The following is a 23,904-nucleotide window of genomic DNA, read 5'->3' as shown; positions in this document are numbered from 1 at the left end:
GCCGTGGGGGCCGCAACGCACGAACCGACTAGCCGTCATAGAAACGACCCCGAAAAACGACCGAAACGCGCTTAAACGGCATCCGAAACGGTCCCGAACCGACTTTGTCTGTTCGCCACGTCGTAGCCAGCGGAACGAGCTTTCCGTGGCCACGAAAATCGCCGAATTCCGACATCGGCGTGCCAAGTTACGGTCCGGAGAGCCGGAACTGCTGCTTTTGTCGCACGCCGCGGCTCGTGTCGGGTGCCGGCGCTGCGGCGCGCAAGGCGAGGGTGAAAGGGAAGCAGAAGACCTCGATGGATCAGATACGGTGTGTTGCGGGAAGTGAAAAGAAGGTCGGAGGTTGGTGCCGACGACAAAAAAGCGCCGAAGGCAAAAAGAGAGTGCAACACGAGGACTTCCCAGGAGGTCACCCATCCCAGTACTACTCTCGCCCAAGCACGCTTAACTTCGGAGTTCTGATGGAATCCGGTGCTTTAGTGCTGGTATGATCGCACCCGTTACATGTTGCGCGAAAAAATGCTCTTATGCCTCACGCGGGAGCCGTGGGGGCCGCAACGCACAAACCGACTAGCCGTCATAGAAACGCCCCGAAAAACGCCCGAAACGAGCTTAAACGGCATCTGAAACGGTCCCGAACCGACTTCGTCTGTTCGTCACGTCGTAGCCAGCGGAACGTGCTTTCCGTGGCCAGGAAAATCGCCGAATTTCGACATCGGCGTGCCAAGTTACGGTCCGGCGAGCCGGAACTGCTGCGTTTGTCGCACGCCGCGGCTCGTGTCGGGTGCCGGCGCTGCGGCGCGCAAGGCGAGGGTGAAAGGGAAGCAGAAGACCTCGATGGATCAGATACGGTGTGTTGCGGGAAGTGAAAAGAAGGTCGGAGGTTGGTGCCGACGACAAAAAAGCGCCGAAGGCAAAAAAAGAGTGCAACACGAGGACTTCCCAGGAGGTCACCCATCCCAGTACTACTCTCGCCCAAGCACGCTTAACTTCAGAGTTCTGATGGGATCCGGTGCTTTAGTGCTAGTGTGATCGCACCCGTTACATGTTGCGCGAAAAAATGCTCTTATGCCTCACGCGGGAGCCGTGGGGGCCGCAACGCACGAACCGACTAGCCGTCATAAAAACGGCCCCGAAAAACGCCCGAAATGAGCTTAAACGGCATCCGAAACGGTCCCGAACCGACTTCGTCTGTTCGTCACGTCGTAGCCAGCAGAACGTGCTTTCCGTGGGCAGGAAAATCGCCGAATTTCGACATCGGCGTGCCAAGTTACGGTCCGGCGAGCCGGAACTGCTGCGTTTGTCGCACGCCGCGGCTCGTGTCGGGTGCCGGCGCTGCGGCGCGCAAGGCGAGGGTGAAAGGGAAGCAGAAGACCTCGATGGATCAGATACGGTGTGTTGCGGGAAGTGAAAAGAAGGTCGGAGGTTGGTGCCGACGACAAAAAAGCGCCGAAGGCAAAAAGAGAGTGCAACACAAGGACTTCCCAGGAGGTCACCCATCCCAGTACTACTCTCGCTCAAGCACGCTTAACTTCAGAGTTCTGATGGGATCCGGTGCTTTAGTGCTGGTATGATCGCACCCGTTACATGTTGCGCGAAAAAATGCTCTTATGCCTCACGCGGGAGCCGTGGGGGCCGCAACGCACAAACCGACTAGTCATCATAGAAACGCCCGAAATGATCTTAAACGGCATCTAAAACGGTCCCGAACCGACTTCGTCTGTTCGTCACGTCGTAGCCAGCGGAACGAGCTTTCCGTGGCCAGGAAAATCGCCGAATTTCGACATCGGCGTGCCAAGTTACGGTCTGGCGAGCCGGAACTGCTGCGTTTGTCGCACGCCGCGGCTCGTGTCGGGTGCCGGCGCTGCGGCGCGCAAGGCGAGGGTGAAAGGGAAGCAGAAGACCTCGATGGATCAGATACGGTGTGTTGCGGGAAGTGAAAAGAAGGTCGGAGGTTGGTGCCGACGACAAAAAAGCGCCGAAGGCAAAAAGAGAGTGCAACACGAGGACTTCCCAGGAGGTCACCCATCCCAGTACTACTCTCGCCCAAGCACGCTTAACTTCAGAGTTCTAATGGGATCCGGTGCTTTAGTGCTAGTGTGATCGCACCCGTTACATGTTGCGCGAAAAAATGCTCTTATGCCTCACGCGGGAGCCGTGGGGGCCGCAACGCACGAACCGACTAGCCGTCATAAAAACGGCCCCGAAAAACGCCCGAAATGAGCTTAAACGGCATCCGAAACGGTCCCGAACCGACTTCGTCTGTTCGCCACGTCGTAGCCAGCGGAACGAGCTTTCCGTGGCCACGAAAATCGCCGAATTCCGACATCGGTGTGCCAAGTTACAGTCCGGAGAGCCGGAACTGCTGCTTTTGTCGCACGCCGCGGCTCGTGTCGGGTGCGGGCGCTGCGGCGCGCAAGGCGAGGGTGAAAGGGAAGCAGAAGACCTTGATGGATCAGATACGGTGTGTTGCGGTAAGTGAAAAGAAGGTCGGAGGTTGGTGCCGACGACAAAAAAGCGCCGAAGGTAAATAGAGAGTGCAACACGAGGACTTCCCAGGAGGTCACCCATTCCAGTACTACTCTCGCCCAAGCACGCTTAACTTCGGAGTTCTGATGGGATCCGGTGCTTTAGTGCTGCTATGATCGCACACGTTACATGTTGCGCGAAAAAATGCTCTTATGCCTCACGCGGGAGCCGTGGGGGCCGCAACGCACGAACCGACTAGCCGTCATAGAAACGGCCCCGAAAAACGACTGAAACTAGCTTAAACGGCATCCGAAACGGTCCCGAACCGACTTCGTCTGTTCGCCACGTCGTAGCCAGCGGAACGAGCTTTCCGTGGCCACGAAAATCGCCGAATTCCGACATCGGTGTGCCAAGTTACAGTCCGGAGAGCCGGAACTGCTGCTTTTGTCGCACGCCGCGGCTCGTGTCGGGTGCGGGCGCTGCGGCGCGCAAGGCGAGGGTGAAAGGGAAGCAGAAGACCTTGATGGATCAGATACGGTGTGTTGCGGTAAGTGAAAAGAAGGTCGGAGGTTGGTGCCGACGACAAAAAAGCGCCGAAGGTAAATAGAGAGTGCAACACGAGGACTTCCCAGGAGGTCACCCATTCCAGTAATACTCTCGCCCAAGCACGCTTAACTTCGGAGTTCTGATGGGATCCGGTGCTTTAGTGCTGGTATGATCGCACACGTTACATGTTGCGCGAAAAAATGCTCTTATGCCTCACGCGGGAGCCGTGGGGGCCGCAACGCACGAACCGACTAGCCGTCATAGAAACGGCCCCGAAAAATGACTGAAACTAGCTTACACGGCATCCGAAACGGTCCCGAACCGACTTCGTCTGTTCGCCACGTCGTAGCCAGCGGAACGAGCTTTCCGTGGCCACAAAAATCGCCGAATTCCGACATCGGCGTGCCAAGTTACGGTCCGGCGAGCCGGAACTGCTGCTTTTGTCGCACGCCGCGGCTCGTGTCGGGTGTCGGCGCTGCGGCGCGCAAGGCGAGGGTGAAAGGGAAGCAGAAGACCTCGATGGATCAGATACGGTGTGTTGCGGTAAGTGAAAAGAACGTCGGAGGTTGGTGCCGACCACAAAAAAGCGTCGAAGGCAAAAAGAGAGTGCAACACGAGGACTTCCCAGGAGGTCACCCATCCCAGTACTACTCTCGCCCAAGCATGCTTAACTTCGAAGTTCTGATGGGATCCGGTTCTTTAGAACTGGTATGATCGCACCCGATACATGTTGCGCGAAAAAATGCTCTTATGCCTCACGCGGGAGCCGTGGGGGCCGCAACGCACGAACCGACTAGCCGTCATAGAAACGACCCCGAAAAACGACCGAAACGCGCTTAAACGGCATCCGAAACGGTCCCGAACCGACTTTGTCTGTTCGCCACGTCGTAGCCAGCGGAACGAGCTTTCCGTGGCCACGAAAATCGCCGAATTCCGACATCGGCGTGCCAAGTTACGGTCCGGAGAGCCGGAACTGCTGCTTTTGTCGCACGCCGCGGCTCGTGTCGGGTGCCGGCGCTGCGGCGCGCAAGGCGAGGGTGAAAGGGAAGCAGAAGACCTCGATGGATCAGATACGGTGTGTTGCGGGAAGTGAAAAGAAGGTCGGAGGTTGGTGCCGACGACAAAAAAGCGCCGAAGGCAAAAAGAGAGTGCAACACGAGGACTTCCCAGGAGGTCACCCATCCCAGTACTACTCTCGCCCAAGCACGCTTAACTTCGGAGTTCTGATGGAATCCGGTGCTTTAGTGCTGGTATGATCGCACCCGTTACATGTTGCGCGAAAAAATGCTCTTATGCCTCACGCGGGAGCCGTGGGGGCCGCAACGCACAAACCGACTAGCCGTCATAGAAACGCCCCGAAAAACGCCCGAAACGAGCTTAAACGGCATCTGAAACGGTCCCGAACCGACTTCGTCTGTTCGTCACGTCGTAGCCAGCGGAACGTGCTTTCCGTGGCCAGGAAAATCGCCGAATTTCGACATCGGCGTGCCAAGTTACGGTCCGGCGAGCCGGAACTGCTGCGTTTGTCGCACGCCGCGGCTCGTGTCGGGTGCCGGCGCTGCGGCGCGCAAGGCGAGGGTGAAAGGGAAGCAGAAGACCTCGATGGATCAGATACGGTGTGTTGCGGGAAGTGAAAAGAAGGTCGGAGGTTGGTGCCGACGACAAAAAAGCGCCGAAGGCAAAAAAAGAGTGCAACACGAGGACTTCCCAGGAGGTCACCCATCCCAGTACTACTCTCGCCCAAGCACGCTTAACTTCAGAGTTCTGATGGGATCCGGTGCTTTAGTGCTAGTGTGATCGCACCCGTTACATGTTGCGCGAAAAAATGCTCTTATGCCTCACGCGGGAGCCGTGGGGGCCGCAACGCACGAACCGACTAGCCGTCATAAAAACGGCCCCGAAAAACGCCCGAAATGAGCTTAAACGGCATCCGAAACGGTCCCGAACCGACTTCGTCTGTTCGTCACGTCGTAGCCAGCAGAACGTGCTTTCCGTGGGCAGGAAAATCGCCGAATTTCGACATCGGCGTGCCAAGTTACGGTCCGGCGAGCCGGAACTGCTGCGTTTGTCGCACGCCGCGGCTCGTGTCGGGTGCCGGCGCTGCGGCGCGCAAGGCGAGGGTGAAAGGGAAGCAGAAGACCTCGATGGATCAGATACGGTGTGTTGCGGGAAGTGAAAAGAAGGTCGGAGGTTGGTGCCGACGACAAAAAAGCGCCGAAGGCAAAAAGAGAGTGCAACACAAGGACTTCCCAGGAGGTCACCCATCCCAGTACTACTCTCGCTCAAGCACGCTTAACTTCAGAGTTCTGATGGGATCCGGTGCTTTAGTGCTGGTATGATCGCACCCGTTACATGTTGCGCGAAAAAATGCTCTTATGCCTCACGCGGGAGCCGTGGGGGCCGCAACGCACAAACCGACTAGTCATCATAGAAACGCCCGAAATGATCTTAAACGGCATCTAAAACGGTCCCGAACCGACTTCGTCTGTTCGTCACGTCGTAGCCAGCGGAACGAGCTTTCCGTGGCCAGGAAAATCGCCGAATTTCGACATCGGCGTGCCAAGTTACGGTCTGGCGAGCCGGAACTGCTGCGTTTGTCGCACGCCGCGGCTCGTGTCGGGTGCCGGCGCTGCGGCGCGCAAGGCGAGGGTGAAAGGGAAGCAGAAGACCTCGATGGATCAGATACGGTGTGTTGCGGGAAGTGAAAAGAAGGTCGGAGGTTGGTGCCGACGACAAAAAAGCGCCGAAGGCAAAAAGAGAGTGCAACACGAGGACTTCCCAGGAGGTCACCCATCCCAGTACTACTCTCGCCCAAGCACGCTTAACTTCAGAGTTCTAATGGGATCCGGTGCTTTAGTGCTAGTGTGATCGCACCCGTTACATGTTGCGCGAAAAAATGCTCTTATGCCTCACGCGGGAGCCGTGGGGGCCGCAACGCACGAACCGACTAGCCGTCATAAAAACGGCCCCGAAAAACGCCCGAAATGAGCTTAAACGGCATCCGAAACGGTCCCGAACCGACTTCGTCTGTTCGCCACGTCGTAGCCAGCGGAACGAGCTTTCCGTGGCCACGAAAATCGCCGAATTCCGACATCGGTGTGCCAAGTTACAGTCCGGAGAGCCGGAACTGCTGCTTTTGTCGCACGCCGCGGCTCGTGTCGGGTGCGGGCGCTGCGGCGCGCAAGGCGAGGGTGAAAGGGAAGCAGAAGACCTTGATGGATCAGATACGGTGTGTTGCGGTAAGTGAAAAGAAGGTCGGAGGTTGGTGCCGACGACAAAAAAGCGCCGAAGGTAAATAGAGAGTGCAACACGAGGACTTCCCAGGAGGTCACCCATTCCAGTACTACTCTCGCCCAAGCACGCTTAACTTCGGAGTTCTGATGGGATCCGGTGCTTTAGTGCTGCTATGATCGCACACGTTACATGTTGCGCGAAAAAATGCTCTTATGCCTCACGCGGGAGCCGTGGGGGCCGCAACGCACGAACCGACTAGCCGTCATAGAAACGGCCCCGAAAAACGACTGAAACTAGCTTAAACGGCATCCGAAACGGTCCCGAACCGACTTCGTCTGTTCGCCACGTCGTAGCCAGCGGAACGAGCTTTCCGTGGCCACGAAAATCGCCGAATTCCGACATCGGTGTGCCAAGTTACAGTCCGGAGAGCCGGAACTGCTGCTTTTGTCGCACGCCGCGGCTCGTGTCGGGTGCGGGCGCTGCGGCGCGCAAGGCGAGGGTGAAAGGGAAGCAGAAGACCTTGATGGATCAGATACGGTGTGTTGCGGTAAGTGAAAAGAAGGTCGGAGGTTGGTGCCGACGACAAAAAAGCGCCGAAGGTAAATAGAGAGTGCAACACGAGGACTTCCCAGGAGGTCACCCATTCCAGTAATACTCTCGCCCAAGCACGCTTAACTTCGGAGTTCTGATGGGATCCGGTGCTTTAGTGCTGGTATGATCGCACACGTTACATGTTGCGCGAAAAAATGCTCTTATGCCTCACGCGGGAGCCGTGGGGGCCGCAACGCACGAACCGACTAGCCGTCATAGAAACGGCCCCGAAAAATGACTGAAACTAGCTTACACGGCATCCGAAACGGTCCCGAACCGACTTCGTCTGTTCGCCACGTCGTAGCCAGCGGAACGAGCTTTCCGTGGCCACAAAAATCGCCGAATTCCGACATCGGCGTGCCAAGTTACGGTCCGGCGAGCCGGAACTGCTGCTTTTGTCGCACGCCGCGGCTCGTGTCGGGTGTCGGCGCTGCGGCGCGCAAGGCGAGGGTGAAAGGGAAGCAGAAGACCTCGATGGATCAGATACGGTGTGTTGCGGTAAGTGAAAAGAACGTCGGAGGTTGGTGCCGACCACAAAAAAGCGTCGAAGGCAAAAAGAGAGTGCAACACGAGGACTTCCCAGGAGGTCACCCATCCCAGTACTACTCTCGCCCAAGCATGCTTAACTTCGAAGTTCTGATGGGATCCGGTTCTTTAGAACTGGTATGATCGCACCCGTTACATGTTGCGCGAAAAAATGCTCTTATGCCTCACGCGGGAGCCGTGGGGGCCGCAACGCACGAACCGACTAGCCGTCATAGAAACGACCCCGAAAAACGACCGAAACGCGCTTAAACGGCATCCGAAACGGTCCCGAACCGACTTTGTCTGTTCGCCACGTCGTAGCCAGCGGAACGAGCTTTCCGTGGCCACGAAAATCGCCGAATTCCGATATCGGCGTGCCAAGTTACGGTCCGGAGAGCCGGAACTGCTGCTTTTGTCGCACGCCGCGGCTCGTGTCGGGTGCCGGCGCTGCGGCGCGCAAGGCGAGGGTGAAAGGGAAGCAGAAGACCTCGATGGATCAGATACGGTGTGTTGCGGGAAGTGAAAAGAAGGTCGGAGGTTGGTGCCGACGACAAAAAAGCGCCGAAGGCAAAAAGAGAGTGCAACACGAGGACTTCCCAGGAGGTCACCCATCCCAGTACTACTCTCGCCCAAGCACGCTTAACTTCGGAGTTCTGATGGAATCCGGTGCTTTAGTGCTGGTATGATCGCACCCGTTACATGTTGCGCGAAAAAATGCTCTTATGCCTCACGCGGGAGCCGTGGGGGCCGCAACGCACAAACCGACTAGCCGTCATAGAAACGCCCCGAAAAACGCCCGAAACGAGCTTAAACGGCATCTGAAACGGTCCCGAACCGACTTCGTCTGTTCGTCACGTCGTAGCCAGCGGAACGTGCTTTCCGTGGCCAGGAAAATCGCCGAATTTCGACATCGGCGTGCCAAGTTACGGTCCGGCGAGCCGGAACTGCTGCGTTTGTCGCACGCCGCGGCTCGTGTCGGGTGCCGGCGCTGCGGCGCGCAAGGCGAGGGTGAAAGGGAAGCAGAAGACCTCGATGGATCAGATACGGTGTGTTGCGGGAAGTGAAAAGAAGGTCGGAGGTTGGTGCCGACGACAAAAAAGCGCCGAAGGCAAAAAAAGAGTGCAACACGAGGACTTCCCAGGAGGTCACCCATCCCAGTACTACTCTCGCCCAAGCACGCTTAACTTCAGAGTTCTGATGGGATCCGGTGCTTTAGTGCTAGTGTGATCGCACCCGTTACATGTTGCGCGAAAAAATGCTCTTATGCCTCACGCGGGAGCCGTGGGGGCCGCAACGCACGAACCGACTAGCCGTCATAAAAACGGCCCCGAAAAACGCCCGAAATGAGCTTAAACGGCATCCGAAACGGTCCCGAACCGACTTCGTCTGTTCGTCACGTCGTAGCCAGCAGAACGTGCTTTCCGTGGGCAGGAAAATCGCCGAATTTCGACATCGGCGTGCCAAGTTACGGTCCGGCGAGCCGGAACTGCTGCGTTTGTCGCACGCCGCGGCTCGTGTCGGGTGCCGGCGCTGCGGCGCGCAAGGCGAGGGTGAAAGGGAAGCAGAAGACCTCGATGGATCAGATACGGTGTGTTGCGGGAAGTGAAAAGAAGGTCGGAGGTTGGTGCCGACGACAAAAAAGCGCCGAAGGCAAAAAGAGAGTGCAACACAAGGACTTCCCAGGAGGTCACCCATCCCAGTACTACTCTCGCTCAAGCACGCTTAACTTCAGAGTTCTGATGGGATCCGGTGCTTTAGTGCTGGTATGATCGCACCCGTTACATGTTGCGCGAAAAAATGCTCTTATGCCTCACGCGGGAGCCGTGGGGGCCGCAACGCACAAACCGACTAGTCATCATAGAAACGCCCGAAATGATCTTAAACGGCATCTAAAACGGTCCCGAACCGACTTCGTCTGTTCGTCACGTCGTAGCCAGCGGAACGAGCTTTCCGTGGCCAGGAAAATCGCCGAATTTCGACATCGGCGTGCCAAGTTACGGTCTGGCGAGCCGGAACTGCTGCGTTTGTCGCACGCCGCGGCTCGTGTCGGGTGCCGGCGCTGCGGCGCGCAAGGCGAGGGTGAAAGGGAAGCAGAAGACCTCGATGGATCAGATACGGTGTGTTGCGGGAAGTGAAAAGAAGGTCGGAGGTTGGTGCCGACGACAAAAAAGCGCCGAAGGCAAAAAGAGAGTGCAACACGAGGACTTCCCAGGAGGTCACCCATCCCAGTACTACTCTCGCCCAAGCACGCTTAACTTCAGAGTTCTAATGGGATCCGGTGCTTTAGTGCTAGTGTGATCGCACCCGTTACATGTTGCGCGAAAAAATGCTCTTATGCCTCACGCGGGAGCCGTGGGGGCCGCAACGCACGAACCGACTAGCCGTCATAAAAACGGCCCCGAAAAACGCCCGAAATGAGCTTAAACGGCATCCGAAACGGTCCCGAACCGACTTCGTCTGTTCGCCACGTCGTAGCCAGCGGAACGAGCTTTCCGTGGCCACGAAAATCGCCGAATTCCGACATCGGTGTGCCAAGTTACAGTCCGGAGAGCCGGAACTGCTGCTTTTGTCGCACGCCGCGGCTCGTGTCGGGTGCGGGCGCTGCGGCGCGCAAGGCGAGGGTGAAAGGGAAGCAGAAGACCTTGATGGATCAGATACGGTGTGTTGCGGTAAGTGAAAAGAAGGTCGGAGGTTGGTGCCGACGACAAAAAAGCGCCGAAGGTAAATAGAGAGTGCAACACGAGGACTTCCCAGGAGGTCACCCATTCCAGTACTACTCTCGCCCAAGCACGCTTAACTTCGGAGTTCTGATGGGATCCGGTGCTTTAGTGCTGCTATGATCGCACACGTTACATGTTGCGCGAAAAAATGCTCTTATGCCTCACGCGGGAGCCGTGGGGGCCGCAACGCACGAACCGACTAGCCGTCATAGAAACGGCCCCGAAAAACGACTGAAACTAGCTTAAACGGCATCCGAAACGGTCCCGAACCGACTTCGTCTGTTCGCCACGTCGTAGCCAGCGGAACGAGCTTTCCGTGGCCACGAAAATCGCCGAATTCCGACATCGGTGTGCCAAGTTACAGTCCGGAGAGCCGGAACTGCTGCTTTTGTCGCACGCCGCGGCTCGTGTCGGGTGCGGGCGCTGCGGCGCGCAAGGCGAGGGTGAAAGGGAAGCAGAAGACCTTGATGGATCAGATACGGTGTGTTGCGGTAAGTGAAAAGAAGGTCGGAGGTTGGTGCCGACGACAAAAAAGCGCCGAAGGTAAATAGAGAGTGCAACACGAGGACTTCCCAGGAGGTCACCCATTCCAGTAATACTCTCGCCCAAGCACGCTTAACTTCGGAGTTCTGATGGGATCCGGTGCTTTAGTGCTGGTATGATCGCACACGTTACATGTTGCGCGAAAAAATGCTCTTATGCCTCACGCGGGAGCCGTGGGGGCCGCAACGCACGAACCGACTAGCCGTCATAGAAACGGCCCCGAAAAATGACTGAAACTAGCTTACACGGCATCCGAAACGGTCCCGAACCGACTTCGTCTGTTCGCCACGTCGTAGCCAGCGGAACGAGCTTTCCGTGGCCACAAAAATCGCCGAATTCCGACATCGGCGTGCCAAGTTACGGTCCGGCGAGCCGGAACTGCTGCTTTTGTCGCACGCCGCGGCTCGTGTCGGGTGTCGGCGCTGCGGCGCGCAAGGCGAGGGTGAAAGGGAAGCAGAAGACCTCGATGGATCAGATACGGTGTGTTGCGGTAAGTGAAAAGAACGTCGGAGGTTGGTGCCGACCACAAAAAAGCGTCGAAGGCAAAAAGAGAGTGCAACACGAGGACTTCCCAGGAGGTCACCCATCCCAGTACTACTCTCGCCCAAGCATGCTTAACTTCGAAGTTCTGATGGGATCCGGTTCTTTAGAACTGGTATGATCGCACCCGTTACATGTTGCGCGAAAAAATGCTCTTATGCCTCACGCGGGAGCCGTGGGGGCCGCAACGCACGAACCGACTAGCCGTCATAGAAACGACCCCGAAAAACGACCGAAACGCGCTTAAACGGCATCCGAAACGGTCCCGAACCGACTTTGTCTGTTCGCCACGTCGTAGCCAGCGGAACGAGCTTTCCGTGGCCACGAAAATCGCCGAATTCCGACATCGGCGTGCCAAGTTACGGTCCGGAGAGCCGGAACTGCTGCTTTTGTCGCACGCCGCGGCTCGTGTCGGGTGCCGGCGCTGCGGCGCGCAAGGCGAGGGTGAAAGGGAAGCAGAAGACCTCGATGGATCAGATACGGTGTGTTGCGGGAAGTGAAAAGAAGGTCGGAGGTTGGTGCCGACGACAAAAAAGCGCCGAAGGCAAAAAGAGAGTGCAACACGAGGACTTCCCAGGAGGTCACCCATCCCAGTACTACTCTCGCCCAAGCACGCTTAACTTCGGAGTTCTGATGGAATCCGGTGCTTTAGTGCTGGTATGATCGCACCCGTTACATGTTGCGCGAAAAAATGCTCTTATGCCTCACGCGGGAGCCGTGGGGGCCGCAACGCACAAACCGACTAGCCGTCATAGAAACGCCCCGAAAAACGCCCGAAACGAGCTTAAACGGCATCTGAAACGGTCCCGAACCGACTTCGTCTGTTCGTCACGTCGTAGCCAGCGGAACGTGCTTTCCGTGGCCAGGAAAATCGCCGAATTTCGACATCGGCGTGCCAAGTTACGGTCCGGCGAGCCGGAACTGCTGCGTTTGTCGCACGCCGCGGCTCGTGTCGGGTGCCGGCGCTGCGGCGCGCAAGGCGAGGGTGAAAGGGAAGCAGAAGACCTCGATGGATCAGATACGGTGTGTTGCGGGAAGTGAAAAGAAGGTCGGAGGTTGGTGCCGACGACAAAAAAGCGCCGAAGGCAAAAAGAGAGTGCAACACAAGGACTTCCCAGGAGGTCACCCATCCCAGTACTACTCTTGCTCAAGCACGCTTAACTTCAGAGTTCTGATGGGATCCGGTGCTTTAGTGCTGGTATGATCGCACCCGTTACATGTTGCGCGAAAAAATGCTCTTATGCCTCACGCGGGAGCCGTGGGGGCCGCAACGCACAAACCGACTAGCCGTCATAGAAACGCCCGAAATGAGCTTAAACGGCATCTGAAACGGTCCCGAACCGACTTCGTCTTTTCGTCACGTCGTAGCCAGCGGAACGAGCTTTCCGTGGCCAGGAAAATCGCCGAATTTCGACATCGGCGTGCCAAGTTACGGTCCGGCGAGCCGGAACTGCTGCGTTTGTCGCACGCCGCGGCTCGTGTCGGGTGCCGGCGCTGCGGCGTGCAAGGCGAGGGTGAAAGGGAAGCAGAAGACCTGGATGGATCAGATACGGTGTGTTGCGGGAAGTGAAAAGAAGGTCGGAGGTTGGTGCCGACGACAAAAAAGCGCCGAAGGCAAAAAAAGAGTGCAACACGAGGACTTCCCAGGAGGTCACCCATCCCAGTACTACTCTCGCTCAAGCACGCTTAACTTCAGAGTTCTGATGGGATCCGGTGCTTTAGTGCTAGTGTGATCGCACCCGTTACATGTTGCGCGAAAAAATGCTCTTATGCCTCACGCGGGAGCCGTGGGGGCCGCAACGCACGAACCGACTAGCCGTCATAAAAACGGCCCCGAAAAACGCCCGAAATGAGCTTAAACGGCATCCGAAACGGTCCCGAACCGACTTCGTCTGTTCGTCACGTCGTAGCCAGCAGAACGTGCTTTCCGTGGGCAGGAAAATCGCCGAATTTCGACATCGGCGTGCCAAGTTACGGTCCGGCGAGCCGGAACTGCTGCGTTTGTCGCACGCCGCGGCTCGTGTCGGGTGCCGGCGCTGCGGCGCGCAAGGCGAGGGTGAAAGGGAAGCAGAAGACCTCGATGGATCAGATACGGTGTGTTGCGGGAAGTGAAAAGAAGGTCGGAGGTTGGTGCCGACGACAAAAAAGCGCCGAAGGCAAAAAGAGAGTGCAACACAAGGACTTCCCAGGAGGTCACCCATCCCAGTACTACTCTCGCTCAAGCACGCTTAACTTCAGAGTTCTGATGGGATCCGGTGCTTTAGTGCTGGTATGATCGCACCCGTTACATGTTGCGCGAAAAAATGCTCTTATGCCTCACGCGGGAGCCGTGGGGGCCGCAACGCACAAACCGACTAGTCATCATAGAAACGCCCGAAATGATCTTAAACGGCATCTAAAACGGTCCCGAACCGACTTCGTCTGTTCGTCACGTCGTAGCCAGCGGAACGAGCTTTCCGTGGCCAGGAAAATCGCCGAATTTCGACATCGGCGTGCCAAGTTACGGTCTGGCGAGCCGGAACTGCTGCGTTTGTCGCACGCCGCGGCTCGTGTCGGGTGCCGGCGCTGCGGCGCGCAAGGCGAGGGTGAAAGGGAAGCAGAAGACCTCGATGGATCAGATACGGTGTGTTGCGGGAAGTGAAAAGAAGGTCGGAGGTTGGTGCCGACGACAAAAAAGCGCCGAAGGCAAAAAGAGAGTGCAACACGAGGACTTCCCAGGAGGTCACCCATCCCAGTACTACTCTCGCCCAAGCACGCTTAACTTCAGAGTTCTAATGGGATCCGGTGCTTTAGTGCTAGTGTGATCGCACCCGTTACATGTTGCGCGAAAAAATGCTCTTATGCCTCACGCGGGAGCCGTGGGGGCCGCAACGCACGAACCGACTAGCCGTCATAAAAACGGCCCCGAAAAACGCCCGAAATGAGCTTAAACGGCATCCGAAACGGTCCCGAACCGACTTTGTCTGTTCGCCACGTCGTAGCCAGCGGAACGAGCTTTCCGTGGCCACGAAAATCGCCGAATTCCGACATCGGTGTGCCAAGTTACAGTCCGGAGAGCCGGAACTGCTGCTTTTGTCGCACGCCGCGGCTCGTGTCGGGTGCGGGCGCTGCGGCGCGCAAGGCGAGGGTGAAAGGGAAGCAGAAGACCTTGATGGATCAGATACGGTGTGTTGCGGTAAGTGAAAAGAAGGTCGGAGGTTGGTGCCGACGACAAAAAAGCGCCGAAGGTAAATAGAGAGTGCAACACGAGGACTTCCCAGGAGGTCACCCATTCCAGTACTACTCTCGCCCAAGCACGCTTAACTTCGGAGTTCTGATGGGATCCGGTGCTTTAGTGCTGCTATGATCGCACACGTTACATGTTGCGCGAAAAAATGCTCTTATGCCTCACGCGGGAGCCGTGGGGGCCGCAACGCACGAACCGACTAGCCGTCATAGAAACGGCCCCGAAAAACGACTGAAACTAGCTTAAACGGCATCCGAAACGGTCCCGAACCGACTTCGTCTGTTCGCCACGTCGTAGCCAGCGGAACGAGCTTTCCGTGGCCACGAAAATCGCCGAATTCCGACATCGGTGTGCCAAGTTACAGTCCGGAGAGCCGGAACTGCTGCTTTTGTCGCACGCCGCGGCTCGTGTCGGGTGCGGGCGCTGCGGCGCGCAAGGCGAGGGTGAAAGGGAAGCAGAAGACCTTGATGGATCAGATACGGTGTGTTGCGGTAAGTGAAAAGAAGGTCGGAGGTTGGTGCCGACGACAAAAAAGCGCCGAAGGTAAATAGAGAGTGCAACACGAGGACTTCCCAGGAGGTCACCCATTCCAGTAATACTCTCTTCCAAGCACGCTTAACTTCGTTGTTCTGATGGGATCCGGTGCTTTAGTGCTGGTATGATCGCACACGTTACATGTTGCGCGAAAAAATGCTCTTATGCCTCACGCGGGAGCCGTGGGGGCCGCAACGCACGAACCGACTAGCCGTCATAGAAACGGCCCCGAAAAATGACTGAAACTAGCTTACACGGCATCCGAAACGGTCCCGAACCGACTTCGTCTGTTCGCCACGTCGTAGCCAGCGGAACGAGCTTTCCGTGGCCACAAAAATCGCCGAATTCCGACATCGGCGTGCCAAGTTACGGTCCGGCGAGCCGGAACTGCTGCTTTTGTCGCACGCCGCGGCTCGTGTCGGGTGTCGGCGCTGCGGCGCGCAAGGCGAGGGTGAAAGGGAAGCAGAAGACCTCGATGGATCAGATACGGTGTGTTGCGGTAAGTGAAAAGAACGTCGGAGGTTGGTGCCGACCACAAAAAAGCGTCGAAGGCAAAAAGAGAGTGCAACACGAGGACTTCCCAGGAGGTCACCCATCCCAGTACTACTCTCGCCCAAGCATGCTTAACTTCGAAGTTCTGATGGGATCCGGTTCTTTAGAACTGGTATGATCGCACCCGTTACATGTTGCGCGAAAAAATGCTCTTATGCCTCACGCGGGAGCCGTGGGGGCCGCAACGCACGAACCGACTAGCCGTCATAGAAACGACCCCGAAAAACGACCGAAACGCGCTTAAACGGCATCCGAAACGGTCCCGAACCGACTTTGTCTGTTCGCCACGTCGTAGCCAGCGGAACGAGCTTTCCGTGGCCACGAAAATCGCCGAATTCCGACATCGGCGTGCCAAGTTACGGTCCGGAGAGCCGGAACTGCTGCTTTTGTCGCACGCCGCGGCTCGTGTCGGGTGCCGGCGCTGCGGCGCGCAAGGCGAGGGTGAAAGGGAAGCAGAAGACCTCGATGGATCAGATACGGTGTGTTGCGGGAAGTGAAAAGAAGGTCGGAGGTTGGTGCCGACGACAAAAAAGCGCCGAAGGCAAAAAGAGAGTGCAACACGAGGACTTCCCAGGAGGTCACCCATCCCAGTACTACTCTCGCCCAAGCACGCTTAACTTCGGAGTTCTGATGGAATCCGGTGCTTTAGTGCTGGTATGATCGCACCCGTTACATGTTGCGCGAAAAAATGCTCTTATGCCTCACGCGGGAGCCGTGGGGGCCGCAACGCACAAACCGACTAGCCGTCATAGAAACGCCCCGAAAAACGCCCGAAACGAGCTTAAACGGCATCTGAAACGGTCCCGAACCGACTTCGTCTGTTCGTCACGTCGTAGCCAGCGGAACGTGCTTTCCGTGGCCAGGAAAATCGCCGAATTTCGACATCGGCGTGCCAAGTTACGGTCCGGCGAGCCGGAACTGCTGCGTTTGTCGCACGCCGCGGCTCGTGTCGGGTGCCGGCGCTGCGGCGCGCAAGGCGAGGGTGAAAGGGAAGCAGAAGACCTCGATGGATCAGATACGGTGTGTTGCGGGAAGTGAAAAGAAGGTCGGAGGTTGGTGCCGACGACAAAAAAGCGCCGAAGGCAAAAAAAGAGTGCAACACGAGGACTTCCCAGGAGGTCACCCATCCCAGTACTACTCTCGCCCAAGCACGCTTAACTTCAGAGTTCTGATGGGATCCGGTGCTTTAGTGCTAGTGTGATCGCACCCGTTACATGTTGCGCGAAAAAATGCTCTTATGCCTCACGCGGGAGCCGTGGGGGCCGCAACGCACGAACCGACTAGCCGTCATAAAAACGGCCCCGAAAAACGCCCGAAATGAGCTTAAACGGCATCCGAAACGGTCCCGAACCGACTTCGTCTGTTCGTCACGTCGTAGCCAGCAGAACGTGCTTTCCGTGGGCAGGAAAATCGCCGAATTTCGACATCGGCGTGCCAAGTTACGGTCCGGCGAGCCGGAACTGCTGCGTTTGTCGCACGCCGCGGCTCGTGTCGGGTGCCGGCGCTGCGGCGCGCAAGGCGAGGGTGAAAGGGAAGCAGAAGACCTCGATGGATCAGATACGGTGTGTTGCGGGAAGTGAAAAGAAGGTCGGAGGTTGGTGCCGACGACAAAAAAGCGCCGAAGGCAAAAAGAGAGTGCAACACAAGGACTTCCCAGGAGGTCACCCATCCCAGTACTACTCTCGCTCAAGCACGCTTAACTTCAGAGTTCTGATGGGATCCGGTGCTTTAGTGCTGGTATGATCGCACCCGTTACATGTTGCGCGAAAAAATGCTCTTATGCCTCACGCGGGAGCCGTGGGGGCCGCAACGCACAAACCGACTAGTCATCATAGAAACGCCCGAAATGATCTTAAACGGCATCTAAAACGGTCCCGAACCGACTTCGTCTGTTCGTCACGTCGTAGCCAGCGGAACGAGCTTTCCGTGGCCAGGAAAATCGCCGAATTTCGACATCGGCGTGCCAAGTTACGGTCTGGCGAGCCGGAACTGCTGCGTTTGTCGCACGCCGCGGCTCGTGTCGGGTGCCGGCGCTGCGGCGCGCAAGGCGAGGGTGAAAGGGAAGCAGAAGACCTCGATGGATCAGATACGGTGTGTTGCGGGAAGTGAAAAGAAGGTCGGAGGTTGGTGCCGACGACAAAAAAGCGCCGAAGGCAAAAAGAGAGTGCAACACGAGGACTTCCCAGGAGGTCACCCATCCCAGTACTACTCTCGCCCAAGCACGCTTAACTTCAGAGTTCTAATGGGATCCGGTGCTTTAGTGCTAGTGTGATCGCACCCGTTACATGTTGCGCGAAAAAATGCTCTTATGCCTCACGCGGGAGCCGTGGGGGCCGCAACGCACGAACCGACTAGCCGTCATAAAAACGGCCCCGAAAAACGCCCGAAATGAGCTTAAACGGCATCCGAAACGGTCCCGAACTGACTTCGTCTGTTCGCCACGTCGTAGCCAGCGGAACGAGCTTTCCGTGGCCACGAAAATCGCCGAATTCCGACATCGGTGTGCCAAGTTACAGTCCGGAGAGCCGGAACTGCTGCTTTTGTCGCACGCCGCGGCTCGTGTCGGGTGCGGGCGCTGCGGCGCGCAAGGCGAGGGTGAAAGGGAAGCAGAAGACCTTGATGGATCAGATACGGTGTGTTGCGGTAAGTGAAAAGAAGGTCGGAGGTTGGTGCCGACGACAAAAAAGCGCCGAAGGTAAATAGAGAGTGCAACACGAGGACTTCCCAGGAGGTCACCCATTCCAGTACTACTCTCGCCCAAGCACGCTTAACTTCGGAGTTCTGATGGGATCCGGTGCTTTAGTGCTGCTATGATCGCACACGTTACATGTTGCGCGAAAAAATGCTCTTATGCCTCACGCGGGAGCCGTGGGGGCCGCAACGCACGAACCGACTAGCCGTCATAGAAACGGCCCCGAAAAACGACTGAAACTAGCTTAAACGGCATCCGAAACGGTCCCGAACCGACTTCGTCTGTTCGCCACGTCGTAGCCAGCGGAACGAGCTTTCCGTGGCCACGAAAATCGCCGAATTCCGACATCGGTGTGCCAAGTTACAGTCCGGAATGCCGGAACTGCTGCTTTTGTCGCACGCCGCGGCTCGTGTCGGGTGCGGGCGCTGCGGCGCGCAAGGCGAGGGTGAAAGGGAAGCAGAAGACCTTGATGGATCAGATACGGTGTGTTGCGGTAAGTGAAAAGAAGGTCGGAGGTTGGTGCCGACGACAAAAAAGCGCCGAAGGTAAATAGAGAGTGCAACACGAGGACTTCCCAGGAGGTCACCCATTCCAGTAATACTCTCGCCCAAGCACGCTTAACTTCGGAGTTCTGATGGGATCCGGTGCTTTAGTGCTGGTATGATCGCACACGTTACATGTTGCGCGAAAAAATGCTCTTATGCCTCACGCGGGAGCCGTGGGGGCCGCAACGCACGAACCGACTAGCCGTCATAGAAACGGCCCCGAAAAATGACTGAAACTAGCTTACACGGCATCCGAAACGGTCCCGAACCGACTTCGTCTGTTCGCCACGTCGTAGCCAGCGGAACGAGCTTTCCGTGGCCACAAAAATCGCCGAATTCCGACATCGGCGTGCCAAGTTACGGTCCGGCGAGCCGGAACTGCTGCTTTTGTCGCACGCCGCGGCTCGTGTCGGGTGTCGGCGCTGCGGCGCGCAAGGCGAGGGTGAAAGGGAAGCAGAAGACCTCGATGGATCAGATACGGTGTGTTGCGGTAAGTGAAAAGAACGTCGGAGGTTGGTGCCGACCACAAAAAAGCGTCGAAGGCAAAAAGAGAGTGCAACACGAGGACTTCCCAGGAGGTCACCCATCCCAGTACTACTCTCGCCCAAGCATGCTTAACTTCGAAGTTCTGATGGGATCCGGTTCTTTAGAACTGGTATGATCGCACCCGTTACATGTTGCGCGAAAAAATGCTCTTATGCCTCACGCGGGAGCCGTGGGGGCCGCAACGCACGAACCGACTAGCCGTCATAGAAACGACCCCGAAAAACGACCGAAACGCGCTTAAACGGCATCCGAAACGGTCCCGAACCGACTTTGTCTGTTCGCCACGTCGTAGCCAGCGGAACGAGCTTTCCGTGGCCACGAAAATCGCCGAATTCCGATATCGGCGTGCCAAGTTACGGTCCGGAGAGCCGGAACTGCTGCTTTTGTCGCACGCCGCGGCTCGTGTCGGGTGCCGGCGCTGCGGCGCGCAAGGCGAGGGTGAAAGGGAAGCAGAAGACCTCGATGGATCAGATACGGTGTGTTGCGGGAAGTGAAAAGAAGGTCGGAGGTTGGTGCCGACGACAAAAAAGCGCCGAAGGCAAAAAGAGAGTGCAACACGAGGACTTCCCAGGAGGTCACCCATCCCAGTACTACTCTCGCCCAAGCACGCTTAACTTCGGAGTTCTGATGGAATCCGGTGCTTTAGTGCTGGTATGATCGCACCCGTTACATGTTGCGCGAAAAAATGCTCTTATGCCTCACGCGGGAGACGTGGGGGCCGCAACGCACAAACCGACTAGCCGTCATAGAAACGCCCCGAAAAACGCCCGAAACGAGCTTAAACGGCATCTGAAACGGTCCCGAACCGACTTCGTCTGTTCGTCACGTCGTAGCCAGCGGAACGTGCTTTCCGTGGCCAGGAAAATCGCCGAATTTCGACATCGGCGTGCCAAGTTACGGTCCGGCGAGCCGGAACTGCTGCGTTTGTCGCACGCCGCGGCTCGTGTCGGGTGCCGGCGCTGCGGCGCGCAAGGCGAGGGTGAAAGGGAAGCAGAAGACCTCGATGGATCAGATACGGTGTGTTGCGGGAAGTGAAAAGAAGGTCGGAGGTTGGTGCCGACGACAAAAAAGCGCCGAAGGCAAAAAAAGAGTGCAACACGAGGACTTCCCAGGAGGTCACCCATCCCAGTACTACTCTCGCCCAAGCACGCTTAACTTCAGAGTTCTGATGGGATCCGGTGCTTTAGTGCTAGTGTGATCGCACCCGTTACATGTTGCGCGAAAAAATGCTCTTATGCCTCACGCGGGAGCCGTGGGGGCCGCAACGCACGAACCGACTAGCCGTCATAAAAACGGCCCCGAAAAACGCCCGAAATGAGCTTAAACGGCATCCGAAACGGTCCCGAACCGACTTCGTCTGTTCGTCACGTCGTAGCCAGCAGAACGTGCTTTCCGTGGGCAGGAAAATCGCCGAATTTCGACATCGGCGTGCCAAGTTACGGTCCGGCGAGCCGGAACTGCTGCGTTTGTCGCACGCCGCGGCTCGTGTCGGGTGCCGGCGCTGCGGCGCGCAAGGCGAGGGTGAAAGGGAAGCAGAAGACCTCGATGGATCAGATACGGTGTGTTGCGGGAAGTGAAAAGAAGGTCGGAGGTTGGTGCCGACGACAAAAAAGCGCCGAAGGCAAAAAGAGAGTGCAACACAAGGACTTCCCAGGAGGTCACCCATCCCAGTACTACTCTCGCTCAAGCACGCTTAACTTCAGAGTTCTGATGGGATCCGGTGCTTTAGTGCTGGTATGATCGCACCCGTTACATGTTGCGCGAAAAAATGCTCTTATGCCTCACGCGGGAGCCGTGGGGGCCGCAACGCACAAACCGACTAGTCATCATAGAAACGCCCGAAATGATCTTAAACGGCATCTAAAACGGTCCCGAACCGACTTCGTCTGTTCGTCACGTCGTAGCCAGCGGAACGAGCTTTCCGTGGCCAGGAAAATCGCCGAATTTCGACATCGGCGTGCCAAGTTACGGTCTGGCGAGCCGGAACTGCTGCGTTTGTCGCACGCCGCGGCTCGTGTCGGGTGCCGGCGCTGCGGCGCGCAAGGCGAGGGTGAAAGGGAAGCAGAAGACCTCGATGGATCAGATACGGTGTGTTGCGGGAAGTGAAAAGAAGGTCGGAGGTTGGTGCCGACGACAAAAAAGCGCCGAAGGCAAAAAGAGAGTGCAACACGAGGACTTCCCAGGAGGTCACCCATCCCAGTACTACTCTCGCCCAAGCACGCTTAACTTCAGAGTTCTAATGGGATCCGGTGCTTTAGTGCTAGTGTGATCGCACCCGTTACATGTTGCGCGAAAAAATGCTCTTATGCCTCACGCGGGAGCCGTGGGGGCCGCAACGCACGAACCGACTAGCCGTCATAAAAACGGCCCCGAAAAACGCCCGAAATGAGCTTAAACGGCATCCGAAACGGTCCCGAACCGACTTCGTCTGTTCGCCACGTCGTAGCCAGCGGAACGAGCTTTCCGTGGCCACGAAAATCGCCGAATTCCGACATCGGTGTGCCAAGTTACAGTCCGGAGAGCCGGAACTGCTGCTTTTGTCGCACGCCGCGGCTCGTGTCGGGTGCGGGCGCTGCGGCGCGCAAGGCGAGGGTGAAAGGGAAGCAGAAGACCTTGATGGATCAGATACGGTGTGTTGCGGTAAGTGAAAAGAAGGTCGGAGGTTGGTGCCGACGACAAAAAAGCGCCGAAGGTAAATAGAGAGTGCAACACGAGGACTTCCCAGGAGGTCACCCATTCCAGTAATACTCTCGCCCAAGCACGCTTAACTTCGGAGTTCTGATGGGATCCGGTGCTTTAGTGCTGGTATGATCGCACACGTTACATGTTGCGCGAAAAAATGCTCTTATGCCTCACGCGGGAGCCGTGGGGGCCGCAACGCACGAACCGACTAGCCGTCATAGAAACGGCCCCGAAAAATGACTGAAACTAGCTTACACGGCATCCGAAACGGTCCCGAACCGACTTCGTCTGTTCGCCACGTCGTAGCCAGCGGAACGAGCTTTCCGTGGCCACAAAAATCGCCGAATTCCGACATCGGCGTGCCAAGTTACGGTCCGGCGAGCCGGAACTGCTGCTTTTGTCGCACGCCGCGGCTCGTGTCGGGTGTCGGCGCTGCGGCGCGCAAGGCGAGGGTGAAAGGGAAGCAGAAGACCTCGATGGATCAGATACGGTGTGTTGCGGTAAGTGAAAAGAACGTCGGAGGTTGGTGCCGACCACAAAAAAGCGTCGAAGGCAAAAAGAGAGTGCAACACGAGGACTTCCCAGGAGGTCACCCATCCCAGTACTACTCTCGCCCAAGCATGCTTAACTTCGAAGTTCTGATGGGATCCGGTTCTTTAGAACTGGTATGATCGCACCCGTTACATGTTGCGCGAAAAAATGCTCTTATGCCTCACGCGGGAGCCGTGGGGGCCGCAACGCACGAACCGACTAGCCGTCATAGAAACGACCCCGAAAAACGACCGAAACGCGCTTAAACGGCATCCGAAACGGTCCCGAACCGACTTTGTCTGTTCGCCACGTCGTAGCCAGCGGAACGAGCTTTCCGTGGCCACGAAAATCGCCGAATTCCGACATCGGCGTGCCAAGTTACGGTCCGGAGAGCCGGAACTGCTGCTTTTGTCGCACGCCGCGGCTCGTGTCGGGTGCCGGCGCTGCGGCGCGCAAGGCGAGGGTGAAAGGGAAGCAGAAGACCTCGATGGATCAGATACGGTGTGTTGCGGGAAGTGAAAAGAAGGTCGGAGGTTGGTGCCGACGACAAAAAAGCGCCGAAGGCAAAAAGAGAGTGCAACACGAGGACTTCCCAGGAGGTCACCCATCCCAGTACTACTCTCGCCCAAGCACGCTTAACTTCGGAGTTCTGATGGAATCCGGTGCTTTAGTGCTGGTATGATCGCACCCGTTACATGTTGCGCGAAAAAATGCTCTTATGCCTCACGCGGGAGCCGTGGGGGCCGCAACGCACAAACCGACTAGCCGTCATAGAAACGCCCCGAAAAACGCCCGAAACGAGCTTAAACGGCATCTGAAACGGTCCCGAACCGACTTCGTCTGTTCGTCACGTCGTAGCCAGCGGAACGTGCTTTCCGTGGCCAGGAAAATCGCCGAATTTCGACATCGGCGTGCCAAGTTACGGTCCGGCGAGCCGGAACTGCTGCGTTTGTCGCACGCCGCGGCTCGTGTCGGGTGCCGGCGCTGCGGCGCGCAAGGCGAGGGTGAAAGGGAAGCAGAAGACCTCGATGGATCAGATACGGTGTGTTGCGGGAAGTGAAAAGAAGGTCGGAGGTTGGTGCCGACGACAAAAAAGCGCCGAAGGCAAAAAGAGAGTGCAACACAAGGACTTCCCAGGAGGTCACCCATCCCAGTACTACTCTTGCTCAAGCACGCTTAACTTCAGAGTTCTGATGGGATCCGGTGCTTTAGTGCTGGTATGATCGCACCCGTTACATGTTGCGCGAAAAAATGCTCTTATGCCTCACGCGGGAGCCGTGGGGGCCGCAACGCACAAACCGACTAGCCGTCATAGAAACGCCCGAAATGAGCTTAAACGGCATCTGAAACGGTCCCGAACCGACTTCGTCTTTTCGTCACGTCGTAGCCAGCGGAACGAGCTTTCCGTGGCCAGGAAAATCGCCGAAT

General features: G+C 57.2%; 37 non-coding genes and 7 pseudogenes across 37 annotated transcripts; all 44 read right to left on the bottom strand.

Moving 5' to 3' along the window:
- Positions 1–380: 380 nt before the first annotated feature.
- LOC149850545 (5S ribosomal RNA) lies at positions 381–499 on the bottom strand. Its single transcript, XR_016427076.1, has one exon. It is a non-coding gene; the product is annotated as a 5S ribosomal RNA (ribosomal RNA).
- Positions 500–921: 422 nt separating this feature from the next.
- Positions 922–1,040, bottom strand: LOC149850544 (5S ribosomal RNA). Its single transcript, XR_016435086.1, has one exon. It is a non-coding gene; the product is annotated as a 5S ribosomal RNA (ribosomal RNA).
- Positions 1,041–1,463: 423 nt separating this feature from the next.
- Positions 1,464–1,582, bottom strand: LOC149850543 (5S ribosomal RNA). The gene has a single exon (XR_016437600.1). It is a non-coding gene; the product is annotated as a 5S ribosomal RNA (ribosomal RNA).
- Positions 1,583–1,992: 410 nt separating this feature from the next.
- Positions 1,993–2,111, bottom strand: LOC149850542 (5S ribosomal RNA). The gene has a single exon (XR_016425736.1). It is a non-coding gene; the product is annotated as a 5S ribosomal RNA (ribosomal RNA).
- Positions 2,112–2,534: 423 nt separating this feature from the next.
- LOC149850541 (5S ribosomal RNA) lies at positions 2,535–2,653 on the bottom strand. Its single transcript, XR_016433790.1, has one exon. It is a non-coding gene; the product is annotated as a 5S ribosomal RNA (ribosomal RNA).
- A 423-nt stretch (positions 2,654–3,076) lies between these two features.
- Positions 3,077–3,195, bottom strand: LOC149850540 (5S ribosomal RNA). Its single transcript, XR_016434127.1, has one exon. It is a non-coding gene; the product is annotated as a 5S ribosomal RNA (ribosomal RNA).
- A 423-nt stretch (positions 3,196–3,618) lies between these two features.
- Positions 3,619–3,737, bottom strand: LOC149850539 (5S ribosomal RNA; annotated as a pseudogene).
- A 423-nt stretch (positions 3,738–4,160) lies between these two features.
- Positions 4,161–4,279, bottom strand: LOC149850538 (5S ribosomal RNA). The gene has a single exon (XR_016427074.1). It is a non-coding gene; the product is annotated as a 5S ribosomal RNA (ribosomal RNA).
- Positions 4,280–4,701: 422 nt separating this feature from the next.
- Positions 4,702–4,820, bottom strand: LOC149850537 (5S ribosomal RNA). Its single transcript, XR_016435085.1, has one exon. It is a non-coding gene; the product is annotated as a 5S ribosomal RNA (ribosomal RNA).
- A 423-nt stretch (positions 4,821–5,243) lies between these two features.
- LOC149850536 (5S ribosomal RNA) lies at positions 5,244–5,362 on the bottom strand. Its single transcript, XR_016437589.1, has one exon. It is a non-coding gene; the product is annotated as a 5S ribosomal RNA (ribosomal RNA).
- Positions 5,363–5,772: 410 nt separating this feature from the next.
- LOC149850535 (5S ribosomal RNA) lies at positions 5,773–5,891 on the bottom strand. The gene has a single exon (XR_016425735.1). It is a non-coding gene; the product is annotated as a 5S ribosomal RNA (ribosomal RNA).
- Positions 5,892–6,314: 423 nt separating this feature from the next.
- On the bottom strand, positions 6,315–6,433 carry LOC149850534 (5S ribosomal RNA). The gene has a single exon (XR_016433788.1). It is a non-coding gene; the product is annotated as a 5S ribosomal RNA (ribosomal RNA).
- A 423-nt stretch (positions 6,434–6,856) lies between these two features.
- Positions 6,857–6,975, bottom strand: LOC149850533 (5S ribosomal RNA). Its single transcript, XR_016434126.1, has one exon. It is a non-coding gene; the product is annotated as a 5S ribosomal RNA (ribosomal RNA).
- A 423-nt stretch (positions 6,976–7,398) lies between these two features.
- On the bottom strand, positions 7,399–7,517 carry LOC149850532 (5S ribosomal RNA; annotated as a pseudogene).
- Positions 7,518–7,940: 423 nt separating this feature from the next.
- LOC149850531 (5S ribosomal RNA) lies at positions 7,941–8,059 on the bottom strand. The gene has a single exon (XR_016427073.1). It is a non-coding gene; the product is annotated as a 5S ribosomal RNA (ribosomal RNA).
- Positions 8,060–8,481: 422 nt separating this feature from the next.
- LOC149850530 (5S ribosomal RNA) lies at positions 8,482–8,600 on the bottom strand. The gene has a single exon (XR_016435082.1). It is a non-coding gene; the product is annotated as a 5S ribosomal RNA (ribosomal RNA).
- Positions 8,601–9,023: 423 nt separating this feature from the next.
- On the bottom strand, positions 9,024–9,142 carry LOC149850529 (5S ribosomal RNA). The gene has a single exon (XR_016437578.1). It is a non-coding gene; the product is annotated as a 5S ribosomal RNA (ribosomal RNA).
- A 410-nt stretch (positions 9,143–9,552) lies between these two features.
- On the bottom strand, positions 9,553–9,671 carry LOC149850528 (5S ribosomal RNA). The gene has a single exon (XR_016425732.1). It is a non-coding gene; the product is annotated as a 5S ribosomal RNA (ribosomal RNA).
- Positions 9,672–10,094: 423 nt separating this feature from the next.
- LOC149850527 (5S ribosomal RNA) lies at positions 10,095–10,213 on the bottom strand. Its single transcript, XR_016433787.1, has one exon. It is a non-coding gene; the product is annotated as a 5S ribosomal RNA (ribosomal RNA).
- A 423-nt stretch (positions 10,214–10,636) lies between these two features.
- Positions 10,637–10,755, bottom strand: LOC149850526 (5S ribosomal RNA). The gene has a single exon (XR_016434125.1). It is a non-coding gene; the product is annotated as a 5S ribosomal RNA (ribosomal RNA).
- Positions 10,756–11,178: 423 nt separating this feature from the next.
- Positions 11,179–11,297, bottom strand: LOC149850525 (5S ribosomal RNA; annotated as a pseudogene).
- Positions 11,298–11,720: 423 nt separating this feature from the next.
- Positions 11,721–11,839, bottom strand: LOC149850524 (5S ribosomal RNA). The gene has a single exon (XR_016427067.1). It is a non-coding gene; the product is annotated as a 5S ribosomal RNA (ribosomal RNA).
- Positions 11,840–12,261: 422 nt separating this feature from the next.
- LOC149850523 (5S ribosomal RNA) lies at positions 12,262–12,380 on the bottom strand. The gene has a single exon (XR_016434422.1). It is a non-coding gene; the product is annotated as a 5S ribosomal RNA (ribosomal RNA).
- A 410-nt stretch (positions 12,381–12,790) lies between these two features.
- Positions 12,791–12,909, bottom strand: LOC149850522 (5S ribosomal RNA). The gene has a single exon (XR_016426192.1). It is a non-coding gene; the product is annotated as a 5S ribosomal RNA (ribosomal RNA).
- Positions 12,910–13,332: 423 nt separating this feature from the next.
- On the bottom strand, positions 13,333–13,451 carry LOC149850521 (5S ribosomal RNA). The gene has a single exon (XR_016437567.1). It is a non-coding gene; the product is annotated as a 5S ribosomal RNA (ribosomal RNA).
- A 410-nt stretch (positions 13,452–13,861) lies between these two features.
- LOC149850520 (5S ribosomal RNA) lies at positions 13,862–13,980 on the bottom strand. The gene has a single exon (XR_016425730.1). It is a non-coding gene; the product is annotated as a 5S ribosomal RNA (ribosomal RNA).
- Positions 13,981–14,403: 423 nt separating this feature from the next.
- On the bottom strand, positions 14,404–14,522 carry LOC149850519 (5S ribosomal RNA). Its single transcript, XR_016433785.1, has one exon. It is a non-coding gene; the product is annotated as a 5S ribosomal RNA (ribosomal RNA).
- Positions 14,523–14,945: 423 nt separating this feature from the next.
- On the bottom strand, positions 14,946–15,064 carry LOC149850518 (5S ribosomal RNA; annotated as a pseudogene).
- A 423-nt stretch (positions 15,065–15,487) lies between these two features.
- Positions 15,488–15,606, bottom strand: LOC149850517 (5S ribosomal RNA; annotated as a pseudogene).
- Positions 15,607–16,029: 423 nt separating this feature from the next.
- LOC149850516 (5S ribosomal RNA) lies at positions 16,030–16,148 on the bottom strand. Its single transcript, XR_016427065.1, has one exon. It is a non-coding gene; the product is annotated as a 5S ribosomal RNA (ribosomal RNA).
- A 422-nt stretch (positions 16,149–16,570) lies between these two features.
- Positions 16,571–16,689, bottom strand: LOC149850515 (5S ribosomal RNA). Its single transcript, XR_016435080.1, has one exon. It is a non-coding gene; the product is annotated as a 5S ribosomal RNA (ribosomal RNA).
- A 423-nt stretch (positions 16,690–17,112) lies between these two features.
- Positions 17,113–17,231, bottom strand: LOC149850514 (5S ribosomal RNA). Its single transcript, XR_016437556.1, has one exon. It is a non-coding gene; the product is annotated as a 5S ribosomal RNA (ribosomal RNA).
- Positions 17,232–17,641: 410 nt separating this feature from the next.
- LOC149850513 (5S ribosomal RNA) lies at positions 17,642–17,760 on the bottom strand. The gene has a single exon (XR_016425728.1). It is a non-coding gene; the product is annotated as a 5S ribosomal RNA (ribosomal RNA).
- Positions 17,761–18,183: 423 nt separating this feature from the next.
- LOC149850512 (5S ribosomal RNA) lies at positions 18,184–18,302 on the bottom strand. The gene has a single exon (XR_016433783.1). It is a non-coding gene; the product is annotated as a 5S ribosomal RNA (ribosomal RNA).
- A 423-nt stretch (positions 18,303–18,725) lies between these two features.
- LOC149850511 (5S ribosomal RNA) lies at positions 18,726–18,844 on the bottom strand. The gene has a single exon (XR_016434124.1). It is a non-coding gene; the product is annotated as a 5S ribosomal RNA (ribosomal RNA).
- A 423-nt stretch (positions 18,845–19,267) lies between these two features.
- On the bottom strand, positions 19,268–19,386 carry LOC149850510 (5S ribosomal RNA; annotated as a pseudogene).
- A 423-nt stretch (positions 19,387–19,809) lies between these two features.
- On the bottom strand, positions 19,810–19,928 carry LOC149850509 (5S ribosomal RNA). Its single transcript, XR_016427064.1, has one exon. It is a non-coding gene; the product is annotated as a 5S ribosomal RNA (ribosomal RNA).
- Positions 19,929–20,350: 422 nt separating this feature from the next.
- Positions 20,351–20,469, bottom strand: LOC149850508 (5S ribosomal RNA). The gene has a single exon (XR_016435079.1). It is a non-coding gene; the product is annotated as a 5S ribosomal RNA (ribosomal RNA).
- Positions 20,470–20,892: 423 nt separating this feature from the next.
- On the bottom strand, positions 20,893–21,011 carry LOC149850507 (5S ribosomal RNA). The gene has a single exon (XR_016437545.1). It is a non-coding gene; the product is annotated as a 5S ribosomal RNA (ribosomal RNA).
- A 410-nt stretch (positions 21,012–21,421) lies between these two features.
- Positions 21,422–21,540, bottom strand: LOC149850506 (5S ribosomal RNA). The gene has a single exon (XR_016425724.1). It is a non-coding gene; the product is annotated as a 5S ribosomal RNA (ribosomal RNA).
- Positions 21,541–21,963: 423 nt separating this feature from the next.
- LOC149850505 (5S ribosomal RNA) lies at positions 21,964–22,082 on the bottom strand. The gene has a single exon (XR_016434123.1). It is a non-coding gene; the product is annotated as a 5S ribosomal RNA (ribosomal RNA).
- A 423-nt stretch (positions 22,083–22,505) lies between these two features.
- LOC149850504 (5S ribosomal RNA) lies at positions 22,506–22,624 on the bottom strand (annotated as a pseudogene).
- Positions 22,625–23,047: 423 nt separating this feature from the next.
- On the bottom strand, positions 23,048–23,166 carry LOC149850503 (5S ribosomal RNA). The gene has a single exon (XR_016427062.1). It is a non-coding gene; the product is annotated as a 5S ribosomal RNA (ribosomal RNA).
- Positions 23,167–23,588: 422 nt separating this feature from the next.
- On the bottom strand, positions 23,589–23,707 carry LOC149850502 (5S ribosomal RNA). The gene has a single exon (XR_016434420.1). It is a non-coding gene; the product is annotated as a 5S ribosomal RNA (ribosomal RNA).
- Positions 23,708–23,904: the final 197 nt, after the last annotated feature.

The sequence above is a fragment of the Nuphar pumila genome, chromosome 1, assembly GCF_984573655.1.
Source record: "Nuphar pumila chromosome 1, dmNupPumi1.hap1.1, whole genome shotgun sequence".
NCBI lineage: Eukaryota > Viridiplantae > Streptophyta > Magnoliopsida > Nymphaeales > Nymphaeaceae > Nuphar > Nuphar pumila.
The sequence above is the reverse complement of the archived record's forward strand: the minus strand, read 5'-3'. Positions and strand labels throughout refer to the sequence as shown.